General features: G+C 40.3%; 1 non-coding gene across 1 annotated transcript; it reads left to right on the top strand.

Annotated features, from left to right (window-relative positions):
* Nucleotides 1–7,827: 7,827 nt before the first annotated feature.
* Nucleotides 7,828–7,932, top strand: LOC113885107. The gene has a single exon (XR_003509148.1). It is a non-coding gene; the product is annotated as a U6 spliceosomal RNA (small nuclear RNA).
* The last annotated feature ends 1,280 nt before the right edge of the window (nt 7,933–9,212 follow it).

Genomic DNA, 9,212 nt, shown 5'->3' with positions numbered 1-9,212 from the left:
TTTCAAATGGACAAAATACTTTTTAATTATAAATTTGTGAATGACAATAAGAGAGAACTGTCATAACCAAACATGGTGCTTTCAAAATTAACAATTCATCTGTTAGAAGGTATGCAATATATTGCACTATTAATTTATTTTGGCTTTACACATTCATCTTATTTTCACAAAGGATGTTTGCCTTTAGGCAATACCAATTTCCTTTTTCATGATGTTCATTAAGTTATTCAAAGTTCCCACTGTTTACTAGACAGGGCTTTCTTCAAGACACAAAATCTATTTAACCCTATTCCTAATACAGTGTTGGGAACATAGAAGACAATTTACACTAAGTAAACATTTTTGAAATAAATAGACTTAGAATGATCTGAAACAGCCTGTGGTTCCTACTTTTCTAGTAAAAGCCAATGAACTACTGCAACTTCCAGAGTAAATAACCCATTGGCTATTCTGGTACATATGAATTGCCCTAGAGAGCTTTATGACATGATATTATTGATTTTTTTATGAGAAAATTGTGTATACAATGTCTCAGATCTCTTACCTTCAATATGCATCAGAACTTTAATGAGTTGAAAGTCCTTTTGCCCTATGGCAAAAACCAAACTTGGTCAATGTAGACTTGTTTTTGTTTCAAAACAGAAGATACTTAGAAAAAAATATATTTGTTTATTTTAAGATTTACTTTTATCGCATTTTCAACTTACCTTCTACTCAGAGAATGATTGGAGAGTATGTTTTTAATTAGGCTTAAGTTATTGCCTAATGTGTAACATTAATAATGTTATTTGTTTTAAAATAATATTCTGTTCAGTTCAGTTCAGTCACTCAGTCGTGTCCGACTCTTCACAACCCCATGAATCGCAGCACACCAGGCCTCCCTGTCCATCACCAACTCCCGGAGTTCACTTATACTCATGTCCATCGAGTTGGTGATGCCATCCAGCCATCTCATCCTCTGTTGTCCCCTTTTTCTCCTCCCCCAATCTCTCCCAGCATCAGAGTCTTTTCCAGTGAGTCAACTCTTCCCATGAGGTGGCCAAAGTATTGGAGTTTCGGCTTCAGCATCAGTCCTTCCAATGAACACCCAGGACTGATCTTCTTTAGAATGGACTGGTTGGATCTCCTTGCAGTCCAAGGGATTCTCAAGAGTCTTCTCCAACACCACAGTTCAAAAGCATCAATTCTTCAGTGCTCAGCCTTCTTCACAGTCCAACTCTCACATCTATACATGATCACAGGAAAAACCATAGCCTTGACTAGATGGACCTTTGTTGGCAAAGTAATGTCTCTGCTTTGGAATATGCTATCTATGTTGGTCATAACTTTCCTTCCAAGGAGTAAGCGTCTTTTAATTTCATGGCTGCAGTCACCATCTGCAGTGATTTTGGAGCCCAAAAAATAAAGTCTGACACTGTTTCCACTGTTTCCCCATCTATTTCCCATGAAGTGATGGGACCAGATGCCATGATCTTTGTTTTCTGAATGTTGAGCTCTAGGCCAACTTTTTTACTCTCCTCTTTAACTTTCATCAAGAGGCTTTTTATTTCCTTTTCACTTTCTGCCATAAGGGTGGTGTCATCTGCATATCTGAGGTTATTGATATTTCTTCCGACAATCTTGATTCCAGCTTGTGCTTCTTCCAGCCCAGCGTTTCTCATGATATTCTCTGCATATAAGCTAAATAAGCAGGGTGACAATATAGAACCTTGACATACTCCTTTTCCTATTTGGAACCAGTCTGTTGTTCCATGTCCAGTTCTAACTGTTGCTTCCTGACCTGCATATATGTTTCTCAAGAGGCAGGTCAGGTGATCTGGTATTCCAAGGAGCTGCAGCTGTGCAGGAACAGGAGGGCTGAGAGGAGCCACTCCATGTTCAAGGTCAGGAGGGGAGGCCGTGAGGAGATACCCCTCATCCAAGGTAAGGAACAGTGACTGCACTTTGCTGGAGCAGCCCTGACGAGATACCCCATGTGCAAGGTAAGAAAAACCAAGTAAGATGGTAGGTGTTGCAAAAGAGCATCAGAGGGCAGACACACTGAAACCATAGTCATAGAAAACTAGTCAATCTGATCACACAGACCACAGCCTTGTCTAACTCAATGAAATGAAGCCATGCCATGTGGGGCCACCCAAGACAGGCGGGTCATGGTGGAGAGGTCTTACAGAATGTCGTCCACTGGAGAAGGGAATGGCAAACCACTTCAGTATTCTTACCTTGAGAACCCCATGAACAGTATGAAAAGGCAAAATGATAGGACACTGAAAGAGGAAATTCCCAGGTTGGTAGGTGCCCAATATGCTACTGGAAATCAGTGGAGAAATAACTGCAGAAAGAATGAAGGGATGGAGCCAAAGCAAAAAGAACACCCAGCTTTGGATGTGACTGCTGATAGAAGCAAGGTCCGATGCTGTAAAGAGCAATATTGCATAGGAACCTGGAATGTCAGGTCCATGAATCAAGGCAAATTGACAGTGGTCAAACAGGAGATGGCAAGAGTGGATGTCAACATTCTAGGAATCAGAGAACTGAAATGGAGTAGAATGGGTGAATTTAACTCCAGATGACCATTATATCTACTACTGTGGCAGGAATCCCTTAGAAGAAATAGAGTAGCCATCATGGTCAACAAAAGAGTCCAAAATGCAGTACTTGGAAGCAGTCTCAAAAACGACAGAATGATCTCTATTCATTTCTAAGGCAAACCATTCAATATCAGAGTAATCCAAGCCTATGCCCCAACCAGTAAAAGAAGAAGCTGAAGTCGAATGGTTCTATGAAGACCTACAAGACCTTTTAGAACTAACACCCAAAAAAGATGTCTTTTTCATTATAGGGGACTGGAATGCAAAACTAGGTAGTCAAGAAACACCTGGAGTAACAGGCAAATTTAGCCTTGGAGTACAGAATGAAGCAGGGCAAAGGCTAATAGAGTTTTGCCAAGAGAATGCACTGGTCAAAGCAAACACTGTCTTTGATCAACTCAAGAGAAGACTCTACACATGGACATCACCAGATGGTCAACATCGAAATCAGATTGATTATATTCTTTGCAGCCAAAGATGGAGAAGCTCTATACAGTCAGCAAAAACAAGACCAGGAGCTGACTGTGGCTCAGACCATGAACTCCTTATTGCCAAATTCAGACTTAAACTGAAGAAAGTAAGGAAAACCACTAGACCATTCAGTTCAGTTCAGTTCTGTTCAGTCGCTCAGTCGTGTCCGACTCTTCACGACCCCATGAATGGTAGCATGCCAGGCCTCCCTGTCCATCACCAACTCCCGGAGTTCACTCAAACTCACATCCATCGAGTCGGTGATACCATCCAGCCATCTCATCCTCTGTCATCCCCTTCTCCTCCTGCCTCCAATCCCTCCCAGCATCAGAGTCTTTTCCAATAAATCAACTCTTCACATGAGGTGGCCAAAGTACTGGAGTTTCAGCTTTAGCATCAGTCCTTCCAAAGAAATCCCAGGGCTGATCTCCTTCAGAATGGACTGGTTGGATCTCCTTGCAGTCCAAGGGACTCTCAAGCATCTTCTCCAACACCACAGTCGAAAAGCATCAATTCTTCAGCGCTCAGCCTTATTCACAGTCTAATTCTCACATCCATACATGACCACAGGAAAAACCATAGCCTTAACTAGACGGACCTTTGTTGGCAAAGTAATGTCTCTGCTTTTGAATATGCTATCTAGGTTGGACATAACTTTCCTTCCAGAGAGTAAGTGTCTTAATTTCATGGCTGCAATCACCATCTGCAGTGATTTTGGAGCCCCCAAAAATAAAGTCTGACACTGTTTCCACTGTTCCTCCATCTGTTTCTCATAAAGTGATGGGACCAGATGCCATGATCTTCATTTTCTGAATGTTGAGCTTTAAGCCATCTTTTTCACTCTCCACTTTCACTTTCATCAAGAGGCTTTTCAGTTCCTCTTCACTTTCTGCCATAAGGGTGGTATCATCTGCATACCTGAGGTTATTGATATTTCTCCCGGCTATCTTGATTCCAGCTTGTGTTTCTTCCAGCCCAGGGTTTCTCATGATGTACTCTGCATATAAGTTAAATAAGCAGGGTGACAATATACAGCCTTGACGTACTCCTTTTCCTTTTTGGAACCAGTCTGTTGTTCCATGTCCAGTTCTAGCTGTTGCTTCCTGACCTGCATACAGATTTCTCAAGAGGCAGGTCAGGTGGTCTGGTATTCCCATCTCTTTCAGAATTTTCCACAGTTTATTGTGATCCACACAGTCAAAGGCTTTGGCATAGTCAATAAAACAGAAATAGATGTTTTTCTGGAACTCTCTTGCTTTTTCCATGATCCAGCAGATGTTGGTAATTTGATCTCTGGTTCTTCTGCCTTTTCTAAAACCAGCTTGAACGTCAGGAAGTTCACGGTTCACATGTTGCTGAAGCCTGTCTTGGAGAATTTTGAGCATTACTTTACTAGCATGTGAGATGAGTGCAATTGTGCGATAGTTTGAACATTCTTTGGCATTGCCTTTCTTTGGGATTGGAATGGAAACTGACCTTTTCCAGTCCTGTGACCACTGCTGAGTTTTCCAAATTTGCTGGTATATTGAGTGCAGCACTTTCACAGCAACATGTTTCAGGATTTGAAATAGCTCAACTGGAATTCCATCACCTCCACTAGCTTTGTTTGTAGTGATGCTTTTGAAGGCCCACTTGACTTCACATTCTAGGATGTTTGGCTCGAGGTGAGTGATCACACTATCGTGTGTGATCATACAAGATCTTTTTTGTACAGTTCTTCTGTGTATTCTTGCCACCTCTTCTTAATATCTTCTGCTTCTGTTAGGTCCATTCCATTTCTGTCATTTATAGAGCTCGTCTTTGCATGAAATGTTTCCTTGGTATCTCTAATTTTCTTGAAGAGATCTCTAGTCTTTCCCATTCTGTTGTTTTCCTCTATTTCTTTGCATTGATCGCTGAGGAAGGCTTCTTATCTCTTTTTGCTATTCTTTGGAACTCTGAATTCAGATGCTTATATCTTTCCTTTTCTCCTTTGCTTTTCGCTTCTCTTCTTTTCCAGTATGACTTAAATCAAATATTCTGTTACTCCACACAAAAGCTGTTTATCTCAGCAGTTAATACTACATATTTAATTGAACAATAGTATATTGATTGGAGAAGGTAATGGCACCCCACTCCAGTACCTTGCCTGGATAATCCCATGGATGGAGGAGCCTGGTAGGCTGCAGTCCATGGGGTTGCGAAGAGTCGGACATGACTAAGTGACTTCACTTTCACTTTTCACTTTCATACATTGGAGAAGGAAATGGCAACCCACTCCAGTGTTCTTGCCTGGAGAATCCCAGGGACGGGGGAGCCTTGTGGGCTGCCGTCTATGGGGTCACACTGAGTCGGACACGACTGAAGCGACTCAGCAGCAGCATATTGATTCTTATTTATATTATAAAATAACTGTGTTTGTTTCTTTTTTCTCATTTGATCCACAAATATCAAGAATACCAGTTTAACATTTCCATCTAAGTAAATGTTCTTGCCAAGTTACCCTTATCTCTCTCTAACGGTTCTATTCTGAAGCTAAATTACTTAGGGGTTAGAGGTTCAAAATCATTGAAGATTCCTTTGGCTTCATTTTATCTTGCAATTTCACCAACAGTCTTTCACTGTTTGCCTTTTGTACTATCTTCTAAGTCCTAACAATTCATTAGGATCAATTAGGAATTTGAAAGAAGAAAAACTTGGAAGCCTGTTTTATCCCAGATTAAACCTGATGGCTCAGATGGTAAAGACTCTGCCTTCATTGCAGGTCAGGTTTCAGTCCCTGGGTGGGGAAGATCACCCGGAGAAGGGAATGGCAGCCCACTTCTGTAATCTTGCCTGGGAGATCCCATAAACAGAGGAGCCTGGCAGGTTACAGTCCATGGGGTCCTAAAGGGTTGGACATCACTGAGCACCTAACACAAACAAGGCCAATTAGTGTTTCTGGGAAAAGGGTCAGAGATTGCCTTGTTTTCAGAGTTTCAGAGATAAAGCTAATATTCAGTATGGTGAGATTCACTGTCCTATGCATGCTTTTCCTCTTCTTGTAGCACATTTTGTTTAATTGTGTCTCTTACGAAGAGATTTGAGATCTTATCATATTTTCTATTTTATTGTGGAGGCAAATTTGTTAAATTTGGAAGTACTAATTGCATCTGAGTTTTTAAAAAATTGCTTGGGATTTGGTTTTTATGTGTTTTTCACTTTTAATTTATCCTTTTATACTTTTAAGAATGAAATGCAATTCTAAACACAAGTAGGCACAATAATGATTTGGTGATCCTTTAAGTTCCTTTACTGGACCCCAGTGCCTGAGAATTTGCTCTAGTAGGTCTCAGACCTGTAACTTATCAAACAACTGATGAAGATGCCAATCAAATATGACCCACATTAGTGAAAGAGATATAATATCCCTTACCTTGTTTAATCAGAACTCCAAACTTGTAGCACTTAGTTCTGAAAGAAGTCTCATAGGGGAGGAACTGCTGCCCAGAATGTTGCTCTGTCCAACTTTGCCATCCTTAATTCTGGCTCTCAGTTACCTTCACGCTGTAAACACCACTCAGTAGCTCTCTGGATCCAGTTGTTTCTCTTAGAGAAGTTTAGAACATTGAAAAATCAACTTAATTTATTAAACATTTAAAAAGAACACAAAGGATATGCACACAGGAGACATAAAACTGTAGGAGAAGTGGTAACATGCTTTTCATCCCATGCTGTGACCTTTGTTCTCTCTGACCCAGCCCACACAGACTCTTAGGATTCCATCATGTGTTGGGTCACAGCCATTCCTAGGCTCTTCTAAATATCTTCATTTTGGGAGGCAAGATTTCTAGCACAATGGCCTTCATGGAAAATGTGCTGTGTAAGGAGTGAACTACCCCAGAGTAAATCCTCTGTCAACAACACTTCCTTCCTGTATCTTACTATTTTTAATAGGTTTTTCTGTTTATACTCTATATACTTCCAAAATTATGTGTTCAGCATTTTCTAGTTAAAATGGTATTACATTTGTGCTTTATAGAACTAAAATGCTCCTATTTTAACTGAAATTCATATGTGGTTTTCAGTTACAAAATAGGAAATATTTTCTCCAGTTCATTTCTCTAGTACATTCACTTTTTCTCTAGTCCATTATATTAAACATTATCAATGAATAGAGAGAGACTTATACCTTGGTTCTACCATTAAGAAGTTGATTAGGTAGGTGCCAGGTATACAGTCATGAAAACTAAAGCAATTTTTCTTTTGATGCATTTAAAATTGAAATAAACCAATTAGTATTAAGCTACAAATTATGTAAGCCCGAAGTACAGGATTTTAGAAAAGAAATAAACTTTATGTTTGGCTAAGGACAGTTAGACAGTTCAGATGCTCAGCTGTGTCCAACTCTGCGACCCCATGGACTGCAGCACACCAGGCCTCCCCGTCCATCACCAATCCCCGGAGTTCACTCAAACTCATGTCCATTGAGTCAGTGATGCCATCCAACCATCTCATCCTCTGTCGTCCCCTTCTCCTCCTGCTGTCAATCTTTCCCATCATCAGGGTCTTTTCTAGTGAGTCAGCTCTTCACATCAAGTGGCCAAAGTATTGGCGTTTCAGCATCAGTCCTTCCAATGAATATTCAGGACTTATTTCCTTTGGGATGGACTGGTTGGATCTTCTTGCTGTCCAAGGGACTCTCAAGAGTCTTCTCCAGCACCACATTTCAAAAGCATCAAGAACTGATGGTTAAATACAGCATAGAGAAAACCTGGCTGAGGAAATGCTATTTAAAATATATCAGAGGATGCTCAGTTTGCCAGCACATATGCTAAAATTGGAATGATACAAAAAGGATTAGCATGGCCCCTGCATAAGAATAACACAAATCTGTGAAACATTCCCCATTTTTGACATATGTACCCCAATGTTCATTGCAGTGCTATTTACAATAACAAGGACATGGAAACAACCTAGATATCCATAGACAGAGGAATGGATAAAGAAGTCATGGTATATATATATATCTATATATATACACACACATATACATGCAATGGAATATTACTCAATCATAAAAGAAACACATTTAATTCAGTTCTAGTGAGATGGATGAAACTCGAGCCTGTTACACAGAGTGAAGCTAGAAATAGAAAAACAAATACCATCTATTAATGCGTATATATTAGTGTTGTTGTTCAGTTGTTAAGTTATGTCCAACACTTTGTGACCCCATAGACTATAGCACTCCAGGCTTCCCTGTCCTTCAGTATCTTCCTGAGTTTGCTAAAATTCATATCTATTGAACCAATGATGCTATCTAACCATCTTATCCTCTGCTGCCTGCATCTCCTTTTGCTTTCAGTCTTTCCCAAAGCTATGAGTCTGCTGTTTGCACCAGATGGCCAAAATATCAGAGCTTCAACTTCATTACTAGTCCTTATAATGAATATTCAAGATTTATTTCATTTACGATTTACCTGTTTGATTGCTTTGCAGTCCAAGGAACTCTCAAGAGTCTTCTCCAGCACCATGATTAGAAAGCATGAATTCTTCAGTGCTCAGCCTTCTTTATGGTCCAGCTCTCACATTTGTACATGACTATTGGATAAATCTTAGGACAGCAAAGATGATGAGCCCTCTTGTCTCATCTGTCTACTCTTAGAGTCTACATTTGTATTCATATACTTGTAAGTGCTGATCATCAAAGTTGTTATGATCCCTCACTCCCCTGTAGCACAAAAGGAGTGTATTATTTATCCCAGACTTCTCAGTTGTACCTGGAGGCAGCCCCTCCTCCTCATTTACTACTTAGAACCAATCATTCCACATTCCAACAGCAGCTCAATTTTTCTAGAAATTTACTCAAGAAAATTCCAGGCCAGCGTTGCATGAGCTTTTGATATCTGCTCCTGATCTCCTCAGGTTGGTTGCAATCTGGGATTGACTACAGTTCAGGCAGCTCCCACTCTCTCCCTACTAGCTTCCTCAGTATTCTGTGAGTTGAAAGATCTCTCTTTTCAGGGAAGTGGCCATAGAAGAATTTTCTCACTGCTAAATAGACTCAAGGGGAAGCTTAGACAGGGTTTTGTGACCATTGTTATGGCCAGATCCCCATAAACACACAGTATAAATAAGAGCAGTGTGCCTGCTCCTTAAACACAGTGTTAAGACCACCTCCTTCACCCTCCA

This window comes from Bos indicus x Bos taurus, chromosome 27 (genome assembly GCF_003369695.1).
Source record: "Bos indicus x Bos taurus breed Angus x Brahman F1 hybrid chromosome 27, Bos_hybrid_MaternalHap_v2.0, whole genome shotgun sequence".
NCBI lineage: Eukaryota > Metazoa > Chordata > Mammalia > Artiodactyla > Bovidae > Bos > Bos indicus x Bos taurus.
Note: the sequence above shows the minus strand (reverse complement) of the source record. Positions and strands in the feature narration are given on the sequence as shown.